The sequence below is a fragment of the Pipra filicauda genome, unplaced genomic scaffold (assembly GCF_003945595.2).
Source record: "Pipra filicauda isolate LSUMZ 115617 unplaced genomic scaffold, ASM394559v2 scaffold21_size4447388_pilon, whole genome shotgun sequence".
In the NCBI taxonomy this organism is placed as follows: Eukaryota; Metazoa; Chordata; class Aves; order Passeriformes; family Pipridae; genus Pipra; species Pipra filicauda.
The window spans coordinates 2,584,760-2,612,543 of record NW_024104332.1 but is presented as its reverse complement, the minus strand read 5'-3'; the positions used below and the strand labels follow the sequence as shown (position 1 = coordinate 2,612,543).

The 27,784-nt window shown below is 43.5% G+C and overlaps 1 protein-coding gene across 22 annotated transcripts in view; it reads left to right on the top strand.

The window, feature by feature from the left end:
• Positions 1-1,123: 1,123 nt before the first annotated feature.
• Positions 1,124-27,784, top strand: part of MAP2 (microtubule associated protein 2) — a 221,824-nt gene continuing 195,163 nt past the window's right edge. For 7 of the 22 annotated variants that reach the window (XM_039381301.1, XM_039381297.1, XM_039381308.1 and 4 more), the window contains exon 1: positions 1,724-1,833. The gene's annotated coding sequence lies outside the window, so the exon portion shown is untranslated. Of the gene's footprint in view, positions 1,213-1,377; positions 1,440-1,723; positions 1,834-27,784 lie in introns of those variants that run through there. The other 15 variants (XM_039381312.1, XM_039381310.1, XM_039381309.1 and 12 more) reach the window with 9 other exon arrangements.

Sequence of the window (27,784 nt, the reverse complement as noted above, 5' to 3'; positions counted from 1 at the left end):
AGTATAAGCTGTCTGTCGTTTCCCCCATTCCTTTTTTTTTTTTCCTTAATATCATAAGATTTGAATAAATCTAACTTCCATTTGGATGAAGTGTAACTTCTTGATCAACTCAACTGCTCACTCCCTCTCAGGGCTCCTTCTGATTAGGCTTTATGTAAGCCTGCATTCACATTATCTACATGGTGAGAGGAAGGGCTTGCAGGGAGAGATCCATCAAGGTCCTTCCATGGACACATAGGCCTCCAAGGGGAGGCACAAACAGAAAACAGCAAGGAGAAGGCACTGCTGATCCTCAGGGTGCTGGGGACACTGGTGCACGTTCCTTATGCCCTGAACCACTGTCTTTCCTCCTGACAGCCCGAGAGAAAGACTGGCTGCAGCAAATCCATTTCCTCTGACAGCATCTCCTCCAGATGGATGTACATCACCAGTGGTGAGTAACCAGAGGGGAACATGATGGCTTTGTCCTCTTGGCAAGATCCTGCTCCCTTTGCACACCACTGATTTACAGGTGAAATGCAAGAAAAGAGCAGTGGTAGGAAGTTCTCTCAAGGAGCTTGAGAAGGTCTCAGGAAAGCGACTGGAAGAAATGTCTGTAGCCTTGGCTCACAGCCTCAGACCTTATAACGAAAATTTCCTGATTTACAAATACATAAAAATACTTAAAATAATTTGGCATTCCCTGGTCACTTCATTAACGTCGACATGCCATTAATGCGGAATATAATCCAATGTAGTAGTTGTTGAGGGATGGCCATCTCTGTATGAAGAAACAGAAGCAAGGGTGAGATCTTGGCTATCCTGGATCTGTTTTGACCAGTCAAACACTTGTGGCCCAAATATAAAGAAAAATAGCAATATTTGTCTTTACTGGATCCCCTTTGTTTCAAAACATTTTTTTAGGTTAATACAGGCATGAGATACTTGGAATTGCTGGTTAAGATTCTGATAGACTGGCTTTTTGAACATGCATTTTAAACAAACCCAACAGACTAATTTGTTTAGGAAATAGAAGAAGTAAGAAAGCACCATTTTACTCTTTCATCTCCAGCACAGGGAACTGAAACGATGTGGTACTGGCTAGAAGAGGTGAGATGAGCCAATGCTGTAGCCCCATCATATCAGTGGCGTTGCAGGAGGGATGACTTTGGAATACAGAAACTGTAATTGATGTTCTGAGGGGCTGAGGAAGAAAGTTCATTCGAGAATCTGGTAAGTGACAAAGTAATAGGATATCTTTTATTGCCGGGTTCCAGGAAATGGCTGGATAGCCCAGCCTTACAAGACCAGCGTGTAAGTAAGCAGCAGCGCAGTGTCTGAGGTGCCATAAACCCCTTTTTTTCCCCGGTCTCACCATTATTCGCTCTCTTTCTCCAGAGAAAAAGGAGGAATTAGACTGAGCTGGGACTTGCAGCGTTGGAAGACCCAAATGAAACCAGGTAAGGGGCTTTCGGGCTGGTTTTCTACCGGGGGCAGGGCAGGGCGCGGGCTGAGCGTCCCGGAGCCTGGGTGTCTCCGCAATGCAGGGGCCGGGGCGGGGCGGCGGCGAGGGGCCGCTCCCCCTCCACCGCCCCCGCCGGCGCGGGGGCCCTGCGGGCGCGGCGGGGCCGGGGCGGGGCCGCGGCAGCGGGGCGGTGCCGGGGGCGCGCGGCGCGCAGGCGGCCGCGTCCCGCGACAGCCCGGGAGCTGCGGGGCGGGTCGGGCTGAGCCGGGCACGGCACGGCACGGCACGGCACGGCACGGCACGGCACGGCACGGCACGGCACGGCACTGCGCGGGCGGCGGCGCGTCCTCTCTGTGCCCGTGGGTGCCGGCGGCCGCCGCGGCGCTCAGGTAAGGAGCGAGCCGAGCCCCGCCGGGGGAGGGAGGACGGGCGGGCGGGGCAGGGGCGCGGGCAGGGGGGGCGCGGGGCCGCGCGCGCCTCCCGCCTCGTGGCCGTCGCGAGCCTTGCTCGGGGGCTCGCGCCGCCCGGGCCCCGCGCGCGCCCCCCCTCCCTCCCTCCTTCCCTCAGCCCTTCGGCCCCTCAGCCCCCTCTGCGGTCCCGCGCAGGAGTTCGCCGCGGGTCGCCCCCGCCCGACCTGCCCGAGGTGATGGGAGGGGTAAAAGCCCCCGGTAACGCCCGTTTCACCTTCGTGGGGGCTGCTGCCCCCGAGGGCTCTGAGCATCTCCAGACTGTAAAAGCCCTTCGGAGGATGTGATTCTCTGTCTTCTCCTGCCCCCACCCCTAAGCTCCTCTAAGGGGATCTGCGCGGCTGAACAAAGAGCGTTGTGTGAGGCGAGGGGGTGCGAGGGCTCCAAGCGCTGTTAATTTGCATCGGGGAGGGGGGGGGGGAAAAACCGACCCTGAAAGAAAAAAAAGATTCCCTGTGTTGAACGCATCGGCCGCAGGTCCGGCGAGGGAGCAGCCGCGCACGGGAGGCCGGCGGCGAACAAAGCCTTTTTATGTAAGAAAATGATGTAAACCGTGCCCCGCTGCAGGTAGGAGCCGCGAGTATGTGCCGACCCTGCTCGGTGTGCCCAGCACGCCGTGTGAGGCGTGCTGCGACCTGCCCCTCGGATAGGATGTGCTGTATGGAGCACCTTCGGGAAAGAAGGGGGTGTGCCGCGCGTCGGGAGAGTTGCTCTCCCTCTGTAAGATACCGGCATGGTTAATTTCCCCGTGCAGGAATTTTCAGTTCTCCTCCGAATAAAGATATTCTTTTGTTTTGCTGGTGGGTTTTCATGTAGGATTCTTTCTGAGACGAAGTAGGTGGCTTTCACATGTAAGTGAGCATTAACATAGAGTCATGCAGTAGAGTAGGGTGTATACATCCATATGTTGTAAGTCTTACTTATTCTAGGTCTCCAGCATCCCTTTTCATAATCTGTCATGTCTTTGTGGTTGATACCAATAAATCATGCTCCATCCTTTCTCAAAAAATGCCTTGCTGTCCAGCATTTGGGCTGCTTGTGGTTTGGGAAACCTGTCCCTTTTGTTTTCTGAAGCATTCTTCCTTGCAGGATTGAAGCACGTATCCTTTCTGTTCTGGTTCTTCCCATTTGCTCCACAAACCTTTGCTTTCTCTCCGTGAAAGAATCTGTTTCTTTTCACCTGTGCTGGTTTAGACTTGCAGGGATGTCTAGACTGCAGATCTTGTAGCCAATGCACCCAAGAAGAGGTTCAGCTGCAGACTGTATTTATTTTCTATAGCTCCTCTTTCTTCCCTCCTGACTGGATGACGTGATCACAGCATCTCAGCCCTTGCCTGAGAAGAGAATGTGCTGAGAGGGCATGGCCTAGTGAAGTTACCCCTGCCATTACTTCATAGATCACTAAGAATGAGAGAATGGGCACCTTCCCTGAGTGTGCTAAAAACTCTCTTCAGTTAGAGATAGTCCAGTTAAGTTTGTGGATGGGTGTTCATTTCTGCTGCTGATGTTCTGAAAGTGTGATATGTACTCGCCCCTGTAGCACCTCGGTCTGGGAACCACCGAATTCCTCGCTGAGTATTTCATTTTGCCCCTTTGCAAAGCACTGATGCTGCACTCAGCAGTGAGCAAGACCCCCGTCTTAATGTGGTACCAGTCTCCTGGAGCTCGGGCATTTGCAGATGAGCTAAAGTAACACATTGAAAATAATCTCCATGGCTTAGTGAGACCATTTAGCATGGAAATGAGACACGCAGGTGAGCCCTGGCTCTGCGGGGAGGGGTGATCTCAGCAGTGGAGCATGGTGCCCTAAGTTCTCTCTCCTCATTTTTTCTTATCTCATCAAGGGTCAGGATTTGGTTAATGAAACTTTCAGTTTGTTGCACCTATATTGTGCATTGCCTGTGGGTGTTTGAGAGAGGCCAAAGTGCTGTCATCCTGAGAATAAAAAGTTGCTGTTCTTCTGTGGAGAGTTTTAGCACACCGGAGGGCAGTTCATTGTGCTTATAATGCAGATTGTTATATAAAGCGGCATTTGCACCCTTGATTTAGAGATCTGATGTAATTGTTACGGTGTGTTATGTCATACCCACTTAGCTGTTGCCTTTAATATGTTGGGGCAATACAGAAATTGTTGTAATTGTTGTAATTGAATGACCCCTGAGGTGCTGCACCTAGGCACAAGTGATCTGATCCCAGCAGTCCCTAAATGAATTGCTGCAGTCTGTGGGTTAAGAATTCCCTTCTTGCTGGATGTTTTTCCAGAAGCGTACCTTTCCTTTCAGCCTGTGTCATGTTACCACATACTATACCATAAATTCCTCTGGATTCACAGAGGAAACATTTGCTGTATGTGCTGACACCAGTGGGCTCTGGTCCATCTAGCACTGGCACTGTGCTTACTTAAGAGCTGCTTGAGCTGTAGAAGTTGCTAGAAATACCGAAACACAGAAATGGGGGGGGGGGTTGAAGGGGGTGGCCTATTGCAGACTCTGCTGGGCTGTTTCAGATATCACCCCCCAGTGTGGCACGTCATACACGTGTTGGAGATAGGTTTGTTTTCTTAAAGTGGTTGGAAGAGGAAGAAGTCAAAAAGAATTTGGGATGTGAGGACTTTACAATGATGGCTTTCAGAAAGTCACCTCTTGATTACAAACATTTCTGCAAAGTCGCAAGATACTGACAGAGCTTGAAATGCAGCTGCAGGATCTGTGAGATCTGAAATCTGATCTGCCGTGGCGGACAAATTACAATTAGCTTAAGAAAGGAAAAAAAAAGCTCCGATAGTAGTATTTTTCTATAAATTGTGGGTCAGTCCAAAGGCCCGAGTTCCTTACAGAACTTTTGCTTATAGACCAGGCAGTGGCTATGCTGAGACCTGATCTGGTAAAACCTCTGGCTCACAGCCAAAGAACAAAAAAACACCCCTTGGCTTTATTGGTGTTCCCAAAGAGGAATTCCTGCCTGCAGGACACTTGTAGCTGAACTGAAGCCTTACCTAGGAAGGGATCAGGGAGTGTTGCAGTTAACAGGCACATTAATAATGGCCAGAAATTTGGAAGGGTGTAATAGGGCTCCTAGGCGACCTTACAAGGTCGTTTCTGAACTGAATTATCTGACCTGGTGGTCACCTGGATATTTTGTTTCTGTGCTACCTTAAAGCCAATATGCGTATTTGATGAATGCATGTGCTGATATATAGAATTGTTCCTAACACTCAAGGATGCTTGTTTTGTTCCATCTGGATTTATTCAGTTGTTCAAACATATGCTTAATTGCCCTTGAAAGTCAGCCTTAAGCACGTTTAAAAGTCAAGCATGTTTTTACCGAAAAGGGAATGTTTTGCTGGAAAGAGAAAGAGAGGGTATGTGGGCTCAGTGGTGGAAAACCCTTGATGATATTTAGTGATGCCAAATACTTCTAGACTAAGCATGGAAATGAACAACGTTCTGTGAAATCATACTGTGGCTTTTCCCTCCCCAAACACACATGCACATGCTAAGGCACAAGAAGGGTGGGTCTTGACATCTTTGGCATCCTTAGGGCAGGTGCTTTTTCTTCTATTCTTTTGCTTCATATACAAGTGTGCTTGTTAGCAGCAGTTCTGTACTGCATCTCAGCTAATAAGAAAAAAAACCAGCATGAGACTGATTTCCATAGGGTGGAGCTGATTTAGAGGATTGGTGGTGGAAAACAGAGGTGGTTTAAGCCATCTGCTTCAGTAGAGGAAAAAGCTTTTATTTCATGGATAGGCTTAATCACAGGTTATGCTACTAAACTATATGAGAGTGTTCTAGAAAGAGATTCAGTGTGACACTTGTAATTGCTTTCTAGGTATTGGAGGAAAGAACTGAGGTATCCATGGGGTTAATTTGGATTTCTGTGGCCACATGGGTTACTGTACTAGCTGTTAAGAAGATTTGAGGTCTTGATTGACCCATTTTACTTTAACACTAATTGTTTGCTGTTGTATTAAGGAGAAAAGATGAGCTAATGCCGTTGCTCCTTTGCTCCTTATGGTTTTACACTCATAGCTGTTTTTCCCTGCAGCAGGCTTGCAGATGAGACTGATCTTTGTTCTTTTGTCTTGACTGAGGAGCTGACGGGAGTGATAAGGAGACAACAGCTCCAGAGTGTCGGTGTTTATACTCAGTATTCTGCATCTTGGTTAAAGTGCCAGTTTGAAAGGAATTACTGTGAAAAGGTGTGGCTTGGGCAACCTCAACAATATAAAAATTTACTGAATCTCTTTGTTTTCTGTAATCTGTAAGATAGTGCTAGTTTATAGGCTTGACCAATGTTATGATATACTGTTTATCTTTTAGTGTTACTTAAATGTGTTGTTTTTCTAACTTTCTGTGGTGTAATGAGTGTTTGTTTATTTTATCCATCTTCTGGATAAAATATGTATGTATCTTTATGTCCATATGGTACAAGGGTGACAATGGCCCATTACGACCAGCAGTGTTAAGTGGAGAAAATCAGTATAACTATGTTGAATTCCTTGAATCTGCACCTGACTGGCACCATCAGGAAAAAGACAATGCCACTTTCAGATCTGTTTTCTGATCATTGAAAATCTGGGGTACTTTTTCCCATTAGGGAAATAATCAGTTCATACCTGTGAATTCTTAAGTTATGGATTTTTAGGTAGAATTAAGTCCCTCTAGCAAATTCTGCTCCTTCATTTAGATTTGGCACTCGTGGGTCTGGGGATATGAGGAATATTTCTCGTGTTGTGTTGGTCAAGCCCCCAGCAAGAAGTAGGAAGACTTGTTTCTGTTAGTACTTCCAATAGTGTGATGCACTTAGATCACAGTAGCTTCCACTGAGTTGAGTCTATGAAAAGTTGCTTTTCTCTTTGTGAAACTTGTCATTTTGTCCCCTGAGGGCGTTTTAAACTAAATTTCAATAGCCATTTGCAAGATTAGCTGTATTTAAAGTGTATGCAGCCTCTGGATAAACAACACAAAAAAACTCCCAAACCAACCAAACCCAGTAGTCCAATCATATCAGCTAACTTGGTAACATTTAATTATAGGACCTGTTGATTCAATTAACCCTGTGTGTCCGCTTTATTTTCTGGAGAGAATGATAGGGGCTGGTTTCTTGTTTAAAACTAGGAACAGTCAGTTCTATGTTGAGGGACATAGATTATCTGTTAGAAGAGCTGCTTCCATGTGCAAAACTTGCCACTTTTCCTGAGGTTCTGCTCTTGGATGAGCAAAGTTAGGAAATACTACCTCAAAAAGAGAACATAGAGTAGGAATATTATAAAGGTTCTGAACAGAGTTAGGGATATGCTTTCAAAAACTCCGGCCTTGGTCCAAATTTAAACCAGAGATGAACAGTAGAAAGTGCTGTGGACATTCAAAAGTGGCCTGGGTGCTTCGCTGCTGGGCCAGAAACCTGTCTGCTGGCTGTGAGCGCAGATTGATTGGCCTTCTTCCCTACAGCCACGGGGTTGTGCCTCCAGGCTGTGCCTGGAGGAACCCCGGCTAGGTTTTAGCTACAGTTCTTCTTGTTCTCCTCGTTTTGTGTAGAAGGTATCTGTGTAACCTGGTAAGCCAGTGCAGGCAATTGCAAGGTGCAGTAAAGTGTAAGGACACCCATATCTCTGGGAAGGCTCAGAGACTGAGGGCAACGGCGAGCGAAACCTCTTGTCTGTGTCTGCTGTGGAATAGACTGAAAGCACGTGTTCAAAATCCTTTGACTTTAGGGAGGGTTCAGGTCTGGATTTGAGTTTTGGTTGGCTGGAAGTCTGGTTGGCTTGTTTTAGCTAACCGGCTCTTTTGTGCCGAGTTACTGTTTTCCACGGCAGCGTTTCTGTGGCCGCCAGGTCTGAGCAGAAAGATCTGATTCTCTCACGGGGACTTTGGCCAGACCTGAGGCTCAACGCTGCAATGTGATGGCTCCCAGTGCCAACAGCTAATACTTGCTAATGTTAACATGTTTTCACTGTTCCCTGGCTGATTGTTGGACCAAGAGACCCCACAGCCTTTTAAAGGCCCTGCCCCATTCTTGCAGCTGCTTCCATGTGATCTGGTAAGGTATGCTTGGGCATCTCTTCCTCTTCTGGCCATGTGGTATCGCTCAGACAGCAGAGCTGCTACCTTTGTTTGAACTTCTGTGACTGTGGCTTGATTACCAGCAGCTGTACGTCCACGTGCAGGGTGCCTCTCACTGACAGACCCCTGTCTGCTGGTGCCTGATGTGCTTTTCAAGGTGCTAGGCTGCTGTTTGGAGCTTGTGTTGCAGGGCATTGCTTCCCTTGAGTGTGCTGAAGGCAATACTAGCTTTTATTTCTCTAGCAATTAGCAAATGTTCAAGAAGGCAGAGGAAAGAAATCCAGGATCTCAAAAAGGAGAGATGCAGGGGTGGAAGTTGAATGATTTGCGAAGGAGGAGAATGGACCTTGCTCAAGGAGTGGTCTGGGTGATCGGTCATTCATATCCCATCACACTTGTCAGCCTTGGGATGAGAGGGAATCAGAGATGAAGCCAGGTGTGATGGCCCTGAGCTGCTTCCTTACCTGCAGAATTACCCTGCCCTCCTTCAGTGCTCCCCCGCATCCATATTAGACAATATGTGGCATGGGGAAACAGCCACAGGAATAGGAGGGAGTTTTCTGAAATGAGAGTCAGCTCCTCCAGATTTGTATCAGAGTCATTACTGATTTGCACTGATTCAGTCAGAGCAGAGTTTGGGCCAAAGGATGCTCTTCACAGGCTGCAAGAATGCTCAGAATGCACCTGGGAGTCAGTGTCTGTGTTGCCAGGAGTCCAGATCAGACCTGGCATTTAAGGTTGTGGCTAAGTGTGTCTGGAAGGAAGGTGGCAAGGTAGTTTTTTGTCCCCATCATCTGTCTAATTTTGTAAGGATTAATTTGATGTCCCATAAAAAAAATCTCCCCCCGTAAAATGATGAAGAAACACATAAATCAGGAGGAAGGAAACTGTATATTTCTTTTGTCTTAGGGAGATAAAATATGGGAATTTCCTGAAGTAGTAAAGGGAAAGTTGGAAAATACGGGAGAGTAATTAAAAAAAAAAAAAAAGGAAAAGCAAACAAACCTCTCCGTGTGGGAGGGGGAACAGTTAATAACTTGATCCATTCCAAAGACCTAGGGATAGAGTGTGGTAAATAAGAGCTTTCATTCCATGTTGTTCTGCAAAGTTAAGCTTTTCAGGGTATAGAGAGCTGGTTGTGCTTCTGAATAAGACTTAGCAAAATATTGAATGTAAGCATTTTGTATTACCCAGTGCTATCTGTTAGAGCATATAATAAATTTATGTCTAATAAATAAAAGGCATTTTGTAATATGACAAATTCATATCTGTAATTTTATATTCCACAGTTTGCCAGAATTAGCAGCAGTGATTTATAGATAATACTTGCAGTCCTTTAGTTGAGATAATTTAAATGGCATGCTACTAGTGTTGCTTAAAACACTGTCAGTATTTTGAATGCAGTATTAAAAATACCCGTAAATGTACCTTTCAATATATGTAGTTGAGAACTTTCTTGTGGAATGCTTTTGGAAAAAAAAATAGGTGTAGCCAGATTACATTCATTTAGAATGACCTCTAGTACAAAACTGTTTCTGTGGGCAAAAAAAGCTGAATTCAGTTAGGTTTCTTTATTTTTTTGCCTTCACTTGTCTCGGTCCACTATACACTTGCAGCATCACTGTTATCAATAAACGGAATTAATAATATGTTGCAAAGCTTTAATTCATGATTAGAAGCAGTCAAAAGTTAGAAACACATTTTCAGCTGTTGGAATGGTTGTGTGTTTGTGTAGGTGGTAATGTTGGTATCAGGGCACCAGCACTGACCTGCTGGTCAGTAATTTATTAGAGGTCATTATTACCTCTAATTACCAGCAGGCACAGTTATCAAGCCTTTCCCACCAGCCCCCTCGGCAGCCTGTGAGTCCTTTTAGGGACTGACTTTTGGGTGGGTGTGACTTGTGCAAGTGCTGCCAGTGTTGGGTGGCAGCTGCAGTTATGGGGATTTCCTGCTCTTTGGCTCTTCTGGACCAAGTTGACTTTGAAGCCCTCATAGCGAGCTCAGGCTTTGAGACTGACAGTAAGTAATACCTGCTGAAACAATGCCTTATGCTTTGCTTTGAAATCTCTTAATGAACTTGATTCTACTTGTTGTCATGTAGCATAAATGGATACGTACACTGCTATGAGAGAGTAGTCCTTTGTGATAAACTGAGAAAATGATTCGAGCTAATTAAGAGAAAACAGTGTAAGGTCAATATGACCTGGAGAGAAAAGAAAAACAAGTTGTAAAACTTAATTGGGCCCCTGTAAAGAGAGAAAAACAAGTTACCTCCCTTTTACCTTGTGTAGGATTTATAGTGAGAGAATTTTGTTTAGTTAGCTAGATAATAGCACCTTTCTTAAAATTTATAACTTTGTATAGATAACAAGTGAACATCTGCTGAATGTCTGATTTAACAGTATATTATGGATGCTTATAGACAGCATTCTTGTTAAGAAATATCTGTGGAATGTCTGACCTAACAATGTATAATGTTTATACTCGTGTACCTAACAATGTGTAATGTTTATACTTATGTATAATGAATATTCATGTAGTAGCTGGAAATAAATGTAGAACAAATGTCTTCTTTAGGTGTGACAGGCGTTGGGAGTTGTTGAACCCCTTCCCTGATCACCCAGCGCTGAATTTGCTTTTATCATATAATAAATTCTGATTGGAAATTGCCTGATTGGGTTTCTATTTCTCACATCCTTGATTGTAATTAATTAATTTTTTTAAAAGATGTAATTGTTGGAAGGTGTGTACCTTTCTGAGCCAGCAGAGAAAAATGGTACTGGCTGTTTTAAGGCAGATTCACCTTTTTTGGGTAGGGTCATGGATTTTCTGTTTTGTTCTGGTGATGGGGCCAGAGCAATGTGGTGAATGTGCAAGCTGTACTTAAAGTGTAAACAAGTTACTTTAAGTGTTTTAGGAATAAATTCTTTTACCACCTGCTGCAAGCAGGAGGAGGGAGTAAGTACTTGGGAAAAAAATATTGGGCAAACCTAGTGTTTTCCATACTTTAGGATGTGAAGCCATGTCTACTGTTAGGTTCAGAAAGAAGTATTTCCTTGAAGAGGTGGTATTGCAGAGTTGGCATCATGGGGTGTTACTCTGGAATTCCTCTGTGGGCAGCACCAGGTGATTTGTTTTGCCCTCACTTCCCTGCCATTCTCAGGTGAATTTTGGGTCTGAGGTTTCAGTCACTTGAAAGACTTGAGTTACTTTTGTTTCTAATTTGCTTTATATACTGATAGAAGTTGTAAATTTTTTCTGAGGAGAGTGTGGAATTTTCTTCTGTATTTTAAGTTATTGCAAGATCAGTCTCAGTGACGCTGCTTATTCCAGTTTGCAATCGAGTAAGTGATTTATTTGTGTCCTGGGATGAGTGAGAGAATGAATATTTTACCTGCGATGTGTTTTTGTGTTGTCTCTGGCAATGTTTTGGTATCTTTTGATGCTCATCTGAAGGAGAGGGAAGATAAGTGAAAAATGAGTTTTCCTCCAGTGAGGGAGTGATGTCTGAATGCATTAAAAAGGCAAAAAAAAAGAGGTCAGAGGCATGTGTTATGTTTTCATTTGAAAAATTAGCTACGTAGACTTGTTTTAGCTGTAACTGGTAGGTTTAAGAGCTGACAGAACAGTAGAAATAGAATTTACCTGTCCAGGATTTCCAGCAGCTGTTGAACAACAACTATAAAGAAACTGCTATCTCCTTATATTCACCTCTTTTCCAGATCCAAGCATGACATAACTTTCTTTAGTATTTTGTTCCCCTCATGCCTTTGCAGTTGGAAAGTGGTGTATTTATTGTTTGCTCTACTGCCCTTACCTTCAGGCAAGGCTTGATCCAGATTGGAGTATAATCCTCCTAGATTAGTAAACAAGCCCTGCCCCATGCCTCTGTCACTAAGCAGATGAGTAGCTCTGGGAAGAATGTTTCGAGGCTTGTGGAGATAATTTCTAGCAGAAACTTGCATCTTAAAAGATATTAAAATATGCAAATAGTCAAATGAACAAGCAAGTGTGCCTCAAGAATAAAGGTTCTATATCTCTAGTCCCTTGTTAATATTTCCCTTTCCATGATGGGGATTTACTCTGCAGCTGAACTTGAAAACCCTTCACAACTGGCAGTGGTCCTGGGCAATTTTCCCTTCCACTGTAGGTCTGGCTGCATTTGAGTATTTTTCTATTTTTATTTGTTGTTTTCCATTTTAGTCACTCATTTTGTATTGAAGCATAGCTCTGGGCAGAACTAAGAAACTCACTATATAGCTGAAACTATGGAGGAATAACCATGGGATATTCTTCTGCTGGACTTTGTTTTGAAGTGAAATGTTGCTCGTTTTCTGAGGAGCTTACAGAAGTTTGGGATTGTGGGTAGGACAGCTGTAGGATGGACAGTGCATGTGAGCTGGTGGGGCTCTGGGCTAATGGTGAGAGCCTCTGGCACGTTCATCACAGGTGTGCTGCTGGTTTTGGTTTTGGCTTGTCCTGCTTGCTTAGTTCCTGATCCATAGCAGAACTGGAACAGTGCTTCTTGGCTTGGAAATGATTCCTATTGGGATTTTCTGGGCAAATTTCAGCCTTGTCTTTGCAAAATGATCTTCTCTGTATCCACCAATAAATTGATCAGGGCCTGACATATCCTCATACATAGACAGTGCAGGCTTAGGGTGCCAAGGGCTGCTGGGGCAGCTCCTCTGCAGGGTACTTGGATGCCAAGCCCAGCAGAGCAGGTTCCAGGCTGGCAGGGCGGCTACTCTGCATTTTTGCCCTGTGTATCAGCTAAGCAGCAGTCATTTCCATTTCTTAACCTGCTAATTCCCAAGGACAGCAGGAGCATCAAACCTGGCTCTATGGAACTCCCCAGCACAGACCTGCTCTCCAGACCTTTTCTCTTTACTGTAGGAAAAACGAGTTTTCCTTGCCCTGTGGAAATATTGAGACAATTTTTCTGTGTACGTCCACCGACCGTGGTACTTGTACATAACCAGTCTGAAACCATTCCTGAGAACTGACTACTGCAGGTGCCCAAGTAAACGTTTGCTGGTTTTAGCCTGAAATGTGAAATGCTTTATGCAGACTAAATCTAGCCATGATAGTGGGGACCAGGAGAAGCTTTCCAATTTGGAAGTCTGGGATGCTTATCTCAGCTGCTGCTGTTGAGGTCCTGTGCCAGTTTGCTCCTGCAGTGCCTGGTCCTTCCCTGACCCTGTGGGAAGCCAGCTCAGGAAGTTCAGCTGGGACAATGCTAGTCCTGTACAAAAATTACCTTCTACCAGTCCAGCTCTCTAAATTGCTCCAGAGCACTGGTGAAGGGGAGGGGCGGGAACGTGTGTTTGAGAACTGGAAGGACTTTACTGGTATGAAAAAAGTTAATGCTCCATTTTGAAAATGAAGGTCACAGGATCTAACCTCCCTGGTAGGTTGTGTTGCTCCCTAAAAGAAATCAAATTACCCCAGTCTGAATCTTACCTAGTACATTTTAAACTACATGTTTTTACTGTAAATGGTATTTTTCTAAAAAAATTTAATTTTTTTTAATTTATTTTTTTTGGTTGTGAGTGAAGAATACAAGACATAGGGTTACAGTGAAATTGTTGCACTTGGCTCCCTTCCTATTAACAGTTAGAAATACTCTTGGCATAGTCTTTTGCTGGTAGTCACAGGGAGGTGTGTATGGTAATAAAGAGCCCTTTCAGGCTTTCTGTTGAAGGCTCTGAACTTTGCTGTGCTGCAGCTGACTTGTTTGCAATAAAGCCCTTGCCTGTGTCTTTAACGAAGGACTATCCTGAGGTAGAAATTGTCTTCCTTGGAATTAGGGGAGGAGGAGGGATGTGTGTTGTGAAGAAAAGCTAAGCCAGGAAACACCTGGCAACCAGATGGCTCCTAGCATGCTGCATCACACCCACACCTTCATTAAGGATTACTTTGGCTGTCTCTGGGTAATAGATTGAGAGGTTTGGGGTCACAAAGAATTAGAAAATTGTAGCCAGTTGCAATTAAACATGAGTTATTTTTAGAGGACAAAGAACTGAGTTGAAAGCTGAATTAGAGCTACTTGAAGTGTTAGGGCTCACTATGAGTGATATTTTTCTAGGTGACCAACAAAAGAGCCCATGCACTCCAGTCAGAGGCACAAAGCCCAGGGTGGTGGCAGGTGGGCTGGAGACAGCAGAGTTGTGAGCAGTGGCAGTAATGTGGAGCTGGCATTATTCTGCTTCCTGAGGGCAACTGGTGTTATGTACTTCCCTCTGAATATTTGTGTGTGTGACAGATAAAGGCTGCTCAGACTGTTAGTAAAATAGGATTGTTTGGTTTGCACTGTGATGTGTATAAGCCTGGCTCAGTATCTTACAGGAATTTTTTACTTGCATTTAATTTTGTTTTGTATTTCCCCTTCAGTGTGCCAGCAAACCAGAAAGGGCAAACTCAAAAGTTTTTAATTGTGAGAATATCAGCAGGGAAATGGAGAGCTGGGAAGAACAGTACCCAGGTGTTTTCTGTGTTGGTGTCCAGTCAGCAGCAGCACTCGGTGGCATGTGGTGTGTCAGAAATTCAGGCTGGCCCTGTGTGGGTGCACAGAAGTGAGCAAGAGGAAACTGCTCTCCCTCCTACATCCCCAGTAGTTATCAGCATGCTCTGGCAGGTGAGAGCCACAGCACTGCTGAGGTGCCTGGGGAGGCTCTGGCTGTCTCACTGCTGCGCTGGGAGATGCCTCTTCTTGAGGGGGTTGTTCTGTGAGTCAGTGGCTCAGAGCTCCCAGCTCTTGCTGAATGCAGGACTGATCGATACCATCTTGCAGTGCTGACCTGCTCACCACCCTGCTTAGGAAGGTCTTGAGGTACATTGTGGGAATAACAGACGAAGACACTTTGCTCGTTGAGGGGCTGTGTAAACTTGGATTGCCTTCCTTGCAAACACTTTGGAGCATCCACAGGAGCCTGCGAGAGGTTGTTCATTACTTTTGTTCTTGGTGACATTGATGGAATAATAAGATCATTGCTGACTTTCATCCTGTATGTTCTTTGAGCAGCTTCATTGCAGAGAGTCTCTCTTGTCACTTTCATAATAAAATGTTAATAAGCACAACTTGAAAACACTTATCATTGAAACATCAGTTTAATTACTTGTTAGAGTCGATATCAAAGCCTGTTGTGAATTTAATGCAGTAAGTTCTGAAGAATCCACCTAAAAAAACATGTTGTAGATATCACTTTGGTTTTTAAGGCTACTAAGTTCGGGGTTGGTTCTGCAGCTGAGATCCCTGTTAAAGATAAGCTAACTTGCATTATGCAGTGGAAGTCTTTGTCTGTTATTAAAGACAAACCAATGATACCCAACATGATATGGGGCAGCCGCATCAATGTGGAACAACTCTGTCTTGAAAGAATGGAGCAAGTTGTTTAGTAAGTCCTTTCATTTTCTAGTCTCTCTGAATCTGAAAGACGATATGGTATTTCTTATTTTATCCTCCTGAGAGGAAAAATAAATCTTCTCTCTTCTTGAAAGCTACTGCCCCAGGTTAGGCAGTCCTTACATGGAACACTGTTACCCAGAGAGGCTGTAATATCCTTTTGCTGTGTGTTGCTGGTGTCTTCAGCCAGTGTAAAACCCCACAGCAGCAACTTGGAAAGAAAAGCAGGAGGAATGTGCCTGAAGGATTTACCATGCTGCTCTTGGTTTTCCCCTGAGAAGAGCCCATCTTGAAGCTGAAATTAAAATGTAAATCCTAAAATAGGCATAATTAGGGTACTTCCTTTAGACAGTGTCTGGTGCAGGCACTTTCAGTTTCTGGGAGTGTGCGTTTTTTTTGATTGAAGAAGTGTTTGAGCAGTGAATGAGGGAGGAAACGATTACCAATTGCAGGCTGTGCTGCTGCTCTCCAGCTTGGGAGAGCTGGAACAAAGATCAGAGCATGAGATTTTTTTTTTTTTCCCCACCAGTCCTGCAGCTATGGTGTGTAAACCTGATGAGGATTTGTGCTTCTAAATGTACAGTTACTGCTCCAGTAACACATTGGTACTAAAATGAGCAGAAGGTGCTGATATAGATCCTGCTGTGTTTTGTGTGGCATTCTGCAGAGTTGGAATGGAAAACTGGGATGTCTTGTCTTGGAGGGGCTGTCATGGACCTGCCAAAGTGCTGAAACCCTCTGAATTGGGGTGCAAGGTGACTTGCTGTTGCTGTGAATCTGTACTTTGTCTCTGCTGGGCTTGGGTTAGCCCTTGAAAGAAGCCTATTTTGCAGAAACAAAGTGGTAACCCAGGCAAAATAACCTCATTTTTGTCATGGAGCTGGAGTTAATTCTAACACTGTGTGGAACTTGGTGGAGGCCTGAGCATGTATGAAGGAGCAGGGAGAATTTGAGCTGAGTTTTAGTTGGAATGGGCCTGGGGAAGTAGGCTGGGACTTGTTCCCAGCTGGAAGCTGGGTGTTTGTGTTGTTTGTTGTTCTTTTGTGTTGGGGTTTTGGCACCTGCTTTCACAGTAAATCAGCTGTTGAGAATGTTGTATGTCTATGTAAATGTGCTTAGAGCTCTGTGTGTGTCTGACAACTTTGGCATATTTGCTTGATAGATGTTTAGCTTCTTTTGCTTTTTAGACTTGTGTGATTGCAATGTTTGACAGAATTTTTCTAAATTTTTTCATTGTAGTAATTACTTTTTATAAAATTACTTTTCCTAGGGAATGCAGTGAAGTACTTTACCTTATTGAGGTAAGTGTGATATAGACATTCATGATCTAAAGAGATCTTAAATGGTCTTGACTTTTATGGCTAAGGCAAGCCTCGAGTTTCAAACCAGAAAAAGGCTGCTTTCAGCCTAGGTTTTTTAATAGTGTTATGAGAGGGTGTTGTGTGTGATTCAGTCATGGTCCTGTACATTGATGTTTAGTTTTGATGACTTAGAGACATGAATAATAATATAGCAGTGCTATAAAGTAGTGTTTTTTTACGTTGTCTAGCTTAACACATTAACCAGTGAGGCAGAAAGCACAGCAGATGTTTGTTTTCCTTTTTCCATACTGAAAAAGCTGTAGTTCAATTTTAGTTTTGCCATTTAGGTTTTTTTTTATGGTGACAACTGGTGAAACCATGCTGTTAGTTAGATGGAAAAGAGCATCTGTATAAAATGTCATTTGAGATACTAAAAATGCCTGGCTGGGCTAATGCTGTCACTTATTCTAAGCAAATAGCTTTGATACTTTGCAGTCTCCTGGAGTCATATAATGGTCTCCTTTAAATCCTGTATTTATGAATCTTGAGCTATGACTCAGGGATTTAATTTTTTTTTTTTCCATTTGGGGAAGAGACTGAAATAAAGATGACTTTCTACAAGTGCTCAATCCTGAATCTGACAGAATTTTGTAGAGAATTACTACATTTCTGTGATAGTCTTAAACCGAGTCCTTTACTAGGGAATTATCCCTGTTTCCTAATGCCATCTGTTACTTACCAAAAATTCATCAGTAAGATTTCTTCTCCCCCTTCCCCCGAGTGCTAGGGATGTTAAATTTTCTTACAGAACTCATTTGTGTTGCTGTGAAGTTCCCCACGGCTTTTCCATACTGATCAGCATTGGTGCCTTGTATTAATTTTCAGTAAACTTTACGTTGTACATCCAGACTTTTAAAAAATTTGATGCATGTGCATACCTATGTGTGCACATAAATAGCTCCACTGGGCTGAGTGGAACTTCTTGCACAAATACTACTGGAGTCTAATACTTGGACTATGTTAAACAGAAGGGACATTATTGCCAATACATGAGAGCTGTCACCTGGACAGTTTCCAAGTGAAATATGTTTTACCTGCAGTCAGTGCTACTTCATTCAGTTTTGTACTGATGCACATGAATAAGTCCTTCTGCATCTCACATTCACATGCCAGAGCAATAGCTCCTGCACATACAGAAGAACTGTTAATAGGAAGCTTTTCCTATGACAGTAATGACTTAAACAGTAAGAATAATGTGGTACTGGACCAAGGAAATAAATTGTAAAGAACATCTTTGGATGGTCTGTCAAACATGGTGTGTAATAAAGTATATTTAATCTCTGTCAGTTCAGTGCAAAATTCTAAAATGTAGACAACTACAGAGTAAACTGTACGTGTGTGTTGAAATATGAACATTCATATTGAAACAATCTTTATAATCAACTGACAAGAAAAGGGCTATTAAATAATCTTATTAATTTCCTGTTTTGCCCTAGTTGCCATGCTGAGATGATATCTACAGTGCATATTGATAAGTATGCTCCTGATTCCTCTTCCCTCAGTTGCTTGGTTGTATGGATCGTAACTGTGAGGACCTTAAAGGGAAGAAATAGATTTTGTTTGTTGCTCTGCGGAGGGGAATGTTCTGTCCTCTGTTTCCTGTTGCAGTTGTAAACTGGTTGTGGAGAGGCTGATGTCAGCTCCAGTTGAGTCTCAGCTTCTTGACTGCCAGCTTTACGGACCTTAAGGAAGGGAGCTGTCATGGAGGACTTCACTGGGGTGCTGGACAGCAGATCAGTCTGCAATTTCAGTGTGAATTCCATAGGAGAACAGGGATAAAGGATAGAAAGATAATGATGTCATCTAGAACCTGTTTGAACCAGTGGAAAGGACTATGTGTTATTAATTAGCGTCTTCTAATGCTAATTGAGAAGGTTTCCAAAGGCAGACTGGATTTTGTGGGAGAACCCAGAACCATCACTTATACAATCTTTGACTCCTACTGAGACATTCTTTACCTGGAATCCTCAGAAGAATTAAAGGATGTTTTATTTTCAGTTGGAAAAGTTCACACAGCACCCATTTTATAACAAGCCTGTAGCTTTTGTTTATTCTCTACAAGGTTTGTGGGAAGGACTGTAGTAACTTGGAGGAGATGGTTAGAGGTTTGCCATAATTTTCTAGACTGCCCTAAAAGTGAGCAGCACAGAGACTTTACTAAAGATCATGGCTTAATTGCAGATATGGGGATTTACAAAGGGGTTCCTTGGGGACCAAGGGCAGTGTGTAACACAGTCAGTGGCCTGTCAGCTCTAGATCTTCTTACAGAGGGAAAAAGTGCAGATCCTTCAGGGTTGCTTGTAAATTATTGCATGTAACTTGTATGGTGACTTTTGGGTTAGAGGAGGGAGGTTTTCTATCCATTTGGGCCATGAACACAAGCAGGCAAATTCATCTAAAAATGTAATTATATGAGTACACATGCACAGAGGTGAACATTCACATGTACTCACAGAAGTACCAGGGAGAGAGAGAGAGGTTTGTGCTGGATCAGAAACTGCAGTGTTTCAAAGGTAACTCCTTCTTTATGTGGTATTCTATGGTCTTGATAGTACAGCAGTTTAGCCCAGACTGTAATCTCTGGAAATCTTACTGGGAGAGTTATTTTCCAGTAAAACAGCTAGCAGACTTGATAAATCTTGATGTGTCAATGGAAGATCACTTGCTTAAACACCACCAAATAGGATTTACTCTTTGGGTATAAGTGAAATCTGCACCTGAATCTGCCACTTGTTGGCCACTGGGTAATTTTTAGTTATTGTATCGAAGTTTAATTTTGGCTTTTTCCAGTCAAAGACAAAATCTGGTTTTAGGTATTTTTTTTCAGTTGTGGTTTGGGCCCTGGTCCTTTAGCAAACAGTAGGTATCTGTGGCATCAGTGCATGCATGTGAGGTGCACTCCTCTTCATTAAGAATAACGAGGAGTCTGCGCTCATAGGCTATGTTGCAGGATTAGCAGCTAAAGTGTGATTATGTTCTTACCAGTGTAATTATTCCCTTTCCTGCCCTTCCAACAGTGCACACCCTGCTGTGGATTGTCCTTAGAGCTGTCAAGCCTTTGGGGCAAAATTCATCCTTTGCTCAGAACAGCCCATGTTAGGAGAGAGTCTGTGGGTATAGATTTCAGGACTGTAGGTGTATTAGCAAAAAGACAGGCTTCAGTCTGCTCCTGCGGATTTGGGTGGCCTTAATTGTGCACTAAGCTTGAGGGATGCTCCTAAATATATAGTGAGAACTATGTTGATGCCAAGGGATCCAGAGAGGAAAGGTGTGCTTGAACTAAGTGTTTTGTCTGCATTCCCTGGTCCTGGACTTCTGTGTTATATTGGGCATTGCCTGTGAATGCTTATGGAAATGATGGCCACCTCCTCTGCCTCGCCTCCTGAACTAGTGTGGGCAGGCAGGGGAGTGCTGCCTTTTAGGAGAAACAGCCCTTCACAGTCCCTCTGTCCTGCAAAGGTCTCCGGTTGATTTTGTAATTTCTTTCATGATTTTGAGCTCGAAGAGTATTACTTTTGGTGCAGGTACTTAAAAGCCCTAACACTGTTTCCAGCTGGACTGCTGACAGCACCACGTACTGCCCAGGTAACCATGTAGGTGTCCTGTTTCATCAGTGTTCATCAGTTCATGTCATAAACATTCATCCCATGAGCCAGCTCCAGTGAGCAACTGAATTGGGGCCAGACTTATTAGGGGAACCAACAAGTCTCTCTTTGAGTGCAGGGCACGCAGAGGAGAAAAGGGGGCAGGTCTTAAATCAGTATGTAGTTTAATTGTTTTTATTTTCTCAGAGGCCCCGAAGCAACGCAATGCAGGTTTTTCCGAGCTGACATCACAAAATACTGGGGCACGCTGCCAAGTCCGTGTGGGTGGAGAAAAAAGGTGGTGTTCTTGATTCTTATAAACACTTGTGCTTCTGTTCTCAAGGAACTAAAAAGGAACAAACTTTTCGTGATGATTCTCTGAGAACGTTAATGCCACGTGAGCGTTTTGGCTAACGACATGAATGGCATTTCCTGTGCTGTCTTCATTGCTCAATTGTCTTGTGCTAGTTATGTAAGTTGTATTTTATCAAGTAGACCATGTGCATAGAAAACCAGTTGGAGAACTCCACGAGTCATTCATCACTTCCTCAGAATTTCCAGCAGAATTACTCATAATCACAGTTGCTCTGAAAAGAGTGTTCAGGTGTTCTGTATCAAAGCATTGAAGTTGTATTGTTTCACCTGTAAACTAAGTATTTTTTGCCTGATGATATTTAGGTGGAAAACCTGAAAATGAGCACAAACATCCGTAATTTTCCATAGAAATACATCTCAAAAGTTGTATTAAAATCTTCACTGAAGTTATAATAAAGTTTTTGATGAAACTTTATTTTTCATAGTGATTGGAGACAAATTACTTTTCACACTTATATTTATTTACGCCTTCTGTGGTGAGGAAGGCTTGTCACCACTTTAAACAAATCATTTGCTTTACAACAGCATACTGACCAGCCCAATAAAATGTTTTGTTTGTGTAAGTAAATCTGAAGAAGATGCTTTACATCAAGAGATTCTGTGTATAGGAAATGAATTATGACTGTGGTGTGGATAGTGTTCAGGTTGAGCTCTTTAAAAGAGCATAGGCAGTCACTTATTGAATATTTGGCACTGCACGTTGTGGCCTGGAAATGGAGACTTTCTAAGAGGCTGTCCAGTTTCATTGATTCGTAGCAGAAGAGGCTTAGAACTACCTGGACTCTTAGCAGTGTTTAGTTGCTCTCCTTTTATCCATTGTTAAGAACTTGAGCTCTTGCTATGCCAATACAAGACCGGCCCTCTAAAGATGCTGTGTAGTTTTTATTAATCTTGTTATCAAGTGCACTCTGCATTAATGTAAAAGAGTGCTTTGCTGTTCCACAGGTCTGAGATGCTGCAGGGCAGGGGCAGCATTACTTGAAATAATAATGACCAACTCAGTTCCTGGCAAGCAGAGGAAGGGGATGTGGGAAGCAAACAAAGAATCTAGCCCAAGGGGAGCAGGGAACACAGTGTTTAGAATAGCTCAAAAGGGTCTGGATATGTGAATCTGGGAAGCTTACCTTATAGTGCATGTCTCTGTGAGAGCAGGGACTTAAATTGCTTAGTGACTTCAGTGAATTGGAATGTGAAAGGAGAAACACACTGTTTTGCTTCTTTTTGCAAGCCTGTCTGAAGGTGCTTGCAGGTGGAAGCTGTTAGCTGTGGAGCTGTTGATCCCAGCAGGGAAAACAGCTAGCTGTACTAATCATTGGGGCAGGTAGCTGACTGCTAAATCTTGTTTTCTTTAATTGGCCTAGTAGTGCCTTTGAATCAGGGGCACTAGGGTGAATAATGTACTCAAGATTTGTCCTGGTATCTTCATCGTAGGCCATAGGTCTTACAATGTAAACTGTTAAATACTGTAGATGAAACACCAGAGAGATTGGTCTTGGAGTCCCTTGGGGATTGTGGAATTGCAAATTAACTCCTCACAATTGACTTAATCAGAGCATGTATTTATTTTTTCAGAAAACATTCTCTTGTGAGAAAAGTTCATGGAGCGGCTAATTGGAACTGAGGTCCAGCTGGGACTCCCAGTTTCCTTCCAAGAGTGGGAGGCTCCTTTTGTGCATTTCTTTGTTAGCTCTCTGTGATGTGCTAACGCATAAGGACTTTACATTGAACCTCTGTCAGGGGCAGATGGGCCCAAAACTCCTTGGCACTCTCTATGCAGGAAAATAACCCTAAAAAAATACCAGCTACAAATTCTACTCCAGGAGTCCTGGCAAATGATGACTTAGCATGACACAAAAGTGCTCATGGGTCAGAATAACTGCTGACATGGTGCCTTGCAGATAACAAGGTTTGTTCTTCTCACTGTAATTAATGCAGCAAGAGACATTTTTGTTAATGTTACTTTTCTTTGAAAACAAAAATTTCTACTGTTTTGTAATAAGGGGATATGACTCCCAGTCCCTTGGATTTGTGGTGTCAACTACAGTTTGTATACTTTGGATTGTAGAATGGCTTTTGATCATGGGATCCTTCCTGCCAGTCTGAAAGATCTGGGTCCTCAAAGAAAATGAGTGCAAGTGCTTGGTTCTTCTGTGAATTGATCTGTTGCCTTCCACATGCTTGTGCGTATGGATGTAGGGGCAAAAACTTTTAAGGTTGGTATTTTCAAAAGGGTCTGAGTGAAATGCAGTGGATTTCCACCTGGCTGAGGACCCTGTCTACTCTGAGATGTCCCAGGACCTTGATGGGAGGCACCACTGCTGTTGATGGCCTAATTCCCTCCATGCAGTGTTAAGACCAAGGAAGATAAAGGTCTTTTGGTCTTGAGTATAAGGACAGTGGTTTCTCCTCAAAAAGTGTGTCACTATTTCAGCTCGTGAGATGGAATGAAGAAAAAAGCTTTAGTGGTCGTAGTTAAAGTTTTTATTTTAATAGAGAGGAAGAGAACGCGTGAACTTGTCACTCAGTTTACTTTTCCTCGTGCTCATTCAATTTATCTCCAGCACATTTGCATTGTGTTCACATCATCTAATCAGCTTGCATTTAGCTGTTTTCTTTTTTCTCCCCCATTTCTCATCTCTGCTATCACTGTGAAAGTAAGCATCTACAGCAGTAGGTTTTGCTGCTCAAAAAGAAAGGAATTCTGTTTAATAGAAGTTGATTTAATGTCTAAAAATAGACAAGCCCTGGCTTGTGTGCTGGATCAGGTGGCTGTAGTGGTGAAGACCACTTGTCACAGGAGTTTTTTGTTTTGTGCTTGGGAACAAGTATTTTTCTGACAAAGACCAATATACACCTTTAGGAAATCAGTAATTATATCTAATGTCTGATGTCAACCAAAGAAATGAGCTGAGTGTGCTCAGATATCAGAATATTATTTTTCTTTAGTTAAGGCTGTGTTTCCATTCTAGGGACTTCCAGTATCTTTAGGGATTTCAGGTTAATAATAACTTGGCAATTAAAAAAAAAAATCTTATTGGATATTGGCTTCAGGTATATTGTCCTGAATAGATTTCTTTAACCATATCATAACAAAACTAAATTGTTGTATTTCGGTTATATCAGATGAAAAAAGTTCCTATCCATCTGTCATCTGGGGTTGGATCTCCGAGGTGAGAAGTATCATCTCAATAGGAGAAATTTAGTTTTGCTGTTGCCACCTGAAATCTTACTGTTTTAAAGTGCCTGGTTGTTTTTTAAAAGTTCGCTTAACCTTCCTGTAGTTGCAGAGGACCCCTGTGTCTCCAAATCCCAGCTCTGTGCAGGAAGTGAGGTGCCTGGGCAGTGTTGGTAAGTCCTGGCATGCACCCATCTGCCCCTTAGAGACACAGGTACCTTTAAGGTTGTGTCACTGCATGCCATGGCTTTTATGAAATCTGGCTGCTGGCAGCAGGTGTGCTGTGACAGTGCCATGTGGATGCAGATTTATGGATACAGATCCCGATCCCGCAGTGCACTCTGTAGAGAGCCATTTAGGTTCCGCTGGGGTCCTTTGGAAAGGAGCGGTTTGCTCTGGGGAGCTGTGCCTCCACTGTGGCTCTGCATATGGGATGGCTCTCTGCTCCCACTTCTTCCTGGGCCTTGAGGAGAACTGATGCCTTGCACAAAACCCAGGTGATCTCCAGGAAGTCATTCCAGTCTGCTTTGCAATAATTCTCTCTTCAAGTAACTTCTTTTTTTTTTTTTTTGGTAAACCAGCAATAGCGTCTGGCATACTGAGTGCACGGTTTACTGAAGGGAAAGCAAATAGGAATTTAATATGAAGAGTTAATTTATGTGTTTCTATTTTGAAAATGAATTATGCACTCTTCTGGAAACTGGGTGAATAGTTGTGGAAGCACAGAGAAACAGGAATAGCAAACACGCAGCTTGAGATACTGCCCTGTGCAGAGGTGGACCTGAAGGCTCCAGACTGGCACTTTGCTGTGGAGTTGCTGAAACAATCCTTTGTAAATAATAGATATTAGTGTTTGTTTTGCTGTTTTTGTAATAAGTCATTTGTGAATCATAGTTTTCATTATTCATCAAGCCTCAAAGATGGAGAAATAACATTTAATGAATTCATACACCCATATTTTTCCGTCAGTAACTGAATCAATTACTGCAGGGTGAGCATCCATTTCCATTTGAGGTGTGTGACCATTCAGTTCTTGGCATCTTTGATGATAGTGCCACTGGAAGGGCCAGCTGTGTGAACAATGTGACCTGGATTTCTGTCTGTCAGTGGCTGGATTGCACCATCGTGGAATTTCAGATGGGCCAATTGCATGAGGGTTGGGTGGAGCAGCAGAGTGAGCCCTGGGGAAGAGGGCTCACTGAGTCCTCTTCTTGGAGCACGTGTGCTTGTGACAGAGGTTAATACTTCAGCCACTGCTGCCCAGCCCTGGCTTGAGCCCCCTGTGTTGCAGGCTCCCTCTCCCAGCTTGATGAACTAAGTAACTGTGGAGTAGTAACTCTGCTAACTTAGCTTGGCTCAACAAATTCCTGTGAGTAGCTGGACTGACAGCTTGTGGGGAGGCAGCCCCAGTAGGAGACAGTGTGCTTATGATGCATGGGGAGTAGCAGCTGGAGAGCTACCCATGTGTTTTCTTTTGTAGGCAGTATAGGAAGCTTTGTGCGTTTTTTTTTTTTTTTTTAATCTTCCTTACCGTTTAAATCCAGCTCTCTATTTAGAGCAAGTGTTTGCAGTTCAGCCTTTGGAAATGCTTGTGGTCAGAGCCATGAGCAGCACCTGCAGGCAGACACTTCAGCTAATAGTTGGTTCCTCTTTGTTTCTGTGGCAATTTGGGAAGGGAGATTAAAAGACTTGGGAAAACTGGTGGGGATGAGTGGGTGAATCGAAAATGAAATGGATTGGTCCAACCTGTATTGTAGACAGAGCTCTTTAAGGGCTTTGCCCTTGTTGGCAAAGGATTCCGTGTGCCAGGTGACAGTCAAGGGCATTTGCCCCTGCCATAGACCAGGGGGTTTTCACAGCTGGATGAGTCATTTAATTTCTTGTTGGCAGGTTAGGAATTTTTCCTGTAGTTTGTACCCTTTCTTGTTACTAGGTCTTCTCTGCAGACTTAGACTTGACTTGCCCCTGTGCAGGAGGTGAGATGCTTCCTGGCAGCCACTGCATAGTTCATGTGTGCAGGCATGAGCAGTTGTCCTGAAAAGTCTGATACAGTCACATGGGGTTCTTTGGTTTCACTGTCTGACCAGATGTTGGCAGTGATTTGTTAAAGATGTTCTGAGTGCTTAACAACCTATTTTATTTTTTAGACAGTTGCAGTCACTTGAAGTGAAGGATCAGAAATATCTGAAATGTGTTCCTTATCCAGTCTTCCATCTAGCTAAATGGATAGCATGACACTAGACCAACCTCTCCAGCCATTTAGATACTCTTGCTACACAGAGACTCAAGTTTGTTTTCAGAACCTGGTGAGGGTTTTGCCTTTCACTCTGGCTCAGCTTTCTGAGTCACTTAGTGATGTTTTATTATATTTTCTTCTTGGTAGGGAGTCTCATCATTGGAAGCTCAAATGGTTGCTTCCTTTTGTGTGACAAGTACAGTCTGTCCCACCACTGAGTGTGGATGGACCTGAACTCCACATGTCCCACTACAGTTCTGGAAAATTCCACAGCAATGGTATAATGTGTCATTGGGAGCTATTGTTCGGTTTCCTGGTAAGATTTAGCTCTAAGCTGGAGCTTGTACCTGTAAAATAATATGCTTTTGTTGAGATGTCATGTGCTGCATCAAGGTGTGTGCAGGTGTGATTTCAAGACAGAGAAAAAGCAGTGAATCTCCAAATACTTTATGATGGGAACAGAGATCTCATGCAAAGTGAGTTAAGAGCAAAGGTTCAGCAAAGTAAATGAAACTTTCTGGTGGGCATCTTATAACTGTCTGCAGAACTGTAGTGTTTTCATGTCTCAGTTGCTTTCAGAGGGGCTGAAAACATACGACTTTGGCTAATGGTACTTTTTAAGAAGTGTGTTGCAGCAACTCCTGTGTTAATGGGAGAATTGTGAACTCTGCTCCAAGCGACTGAGGATCAGGTGTGAGGTGTTTGCATTAGTGTTGGTGGGTAATGAGGCATAATGTCGTACCAGCTGCTCACCACGCTGTACCATACCCGGGTGTGCTCTCAAATCAATCCTAGTGCCGCATCTTCCTGTTGAAATAATTCCTTACCAGAGGACCTGCAGTAGTTGTTTACCTTTTGCATCAAAATGTTTCAGCTTTTTCTTTTGGGATTGTTCTCTTTACTGGTTTTTTTTTTTTTTGCTATGGTGTCTCCCTGCTCCACTCCCCTCTTTCCCACAGTGTTGGTTCTTAGGTCCTGTTGAATAGCCACATGTCCTGTCATTTCCACAGGCCGAGAAACGTGGTACATGGCTGGGTGCTCCTGGAAAGAGAGGTCAGAGAGTAATAAGTGATGCACATTAGCCTAAACATGTTTCAGCTTTTTCTTTTGGGATTGTTCTCTTTACTGGTTTTTTTTTTTTTTGCTATGGTGTCTCCCTGCTCCACTCCCCTCTTTCCCACAGTGTTGGTTCTTAGGTCCTGTTGAATAGCCACATGTCCTGTCATTTCCACAGGCCGAGAAACATGGTACATGGCTGGGTGCTCCTGGAAGGAGAGGTCAGAGAGTAATAAGTGATGCACATTAGCCTAAACATGCCAGACAGCTGGACACCCAAAGAGGATGTTCATGATGTTGTGATGTTTTCACCTAACTATTACAGGGTCTAATTAAGTTTATATTGGTGTCAACCAGTTTCTATTTGATCTGCATTTGAACGGAAGAGGACTTTTCCCCTTCAAACATTGCATCTAGTTCTTCTCCGTGATCTTTAAATCACTTGCCTGAGACTGTTTAAAGACTTGCCTAAAACTGTTGACATTGCCAGATGTAGTACATGCTGGCAAACAAGTTGGGTTTATTTGGGGGGGGGTGTGGCTTGGTTTTTTTTTTTTTAATAAATCAGGCCAGCCTGATATTTAGACTTCAAGGGTGGGGAGAGGAAGGCAGT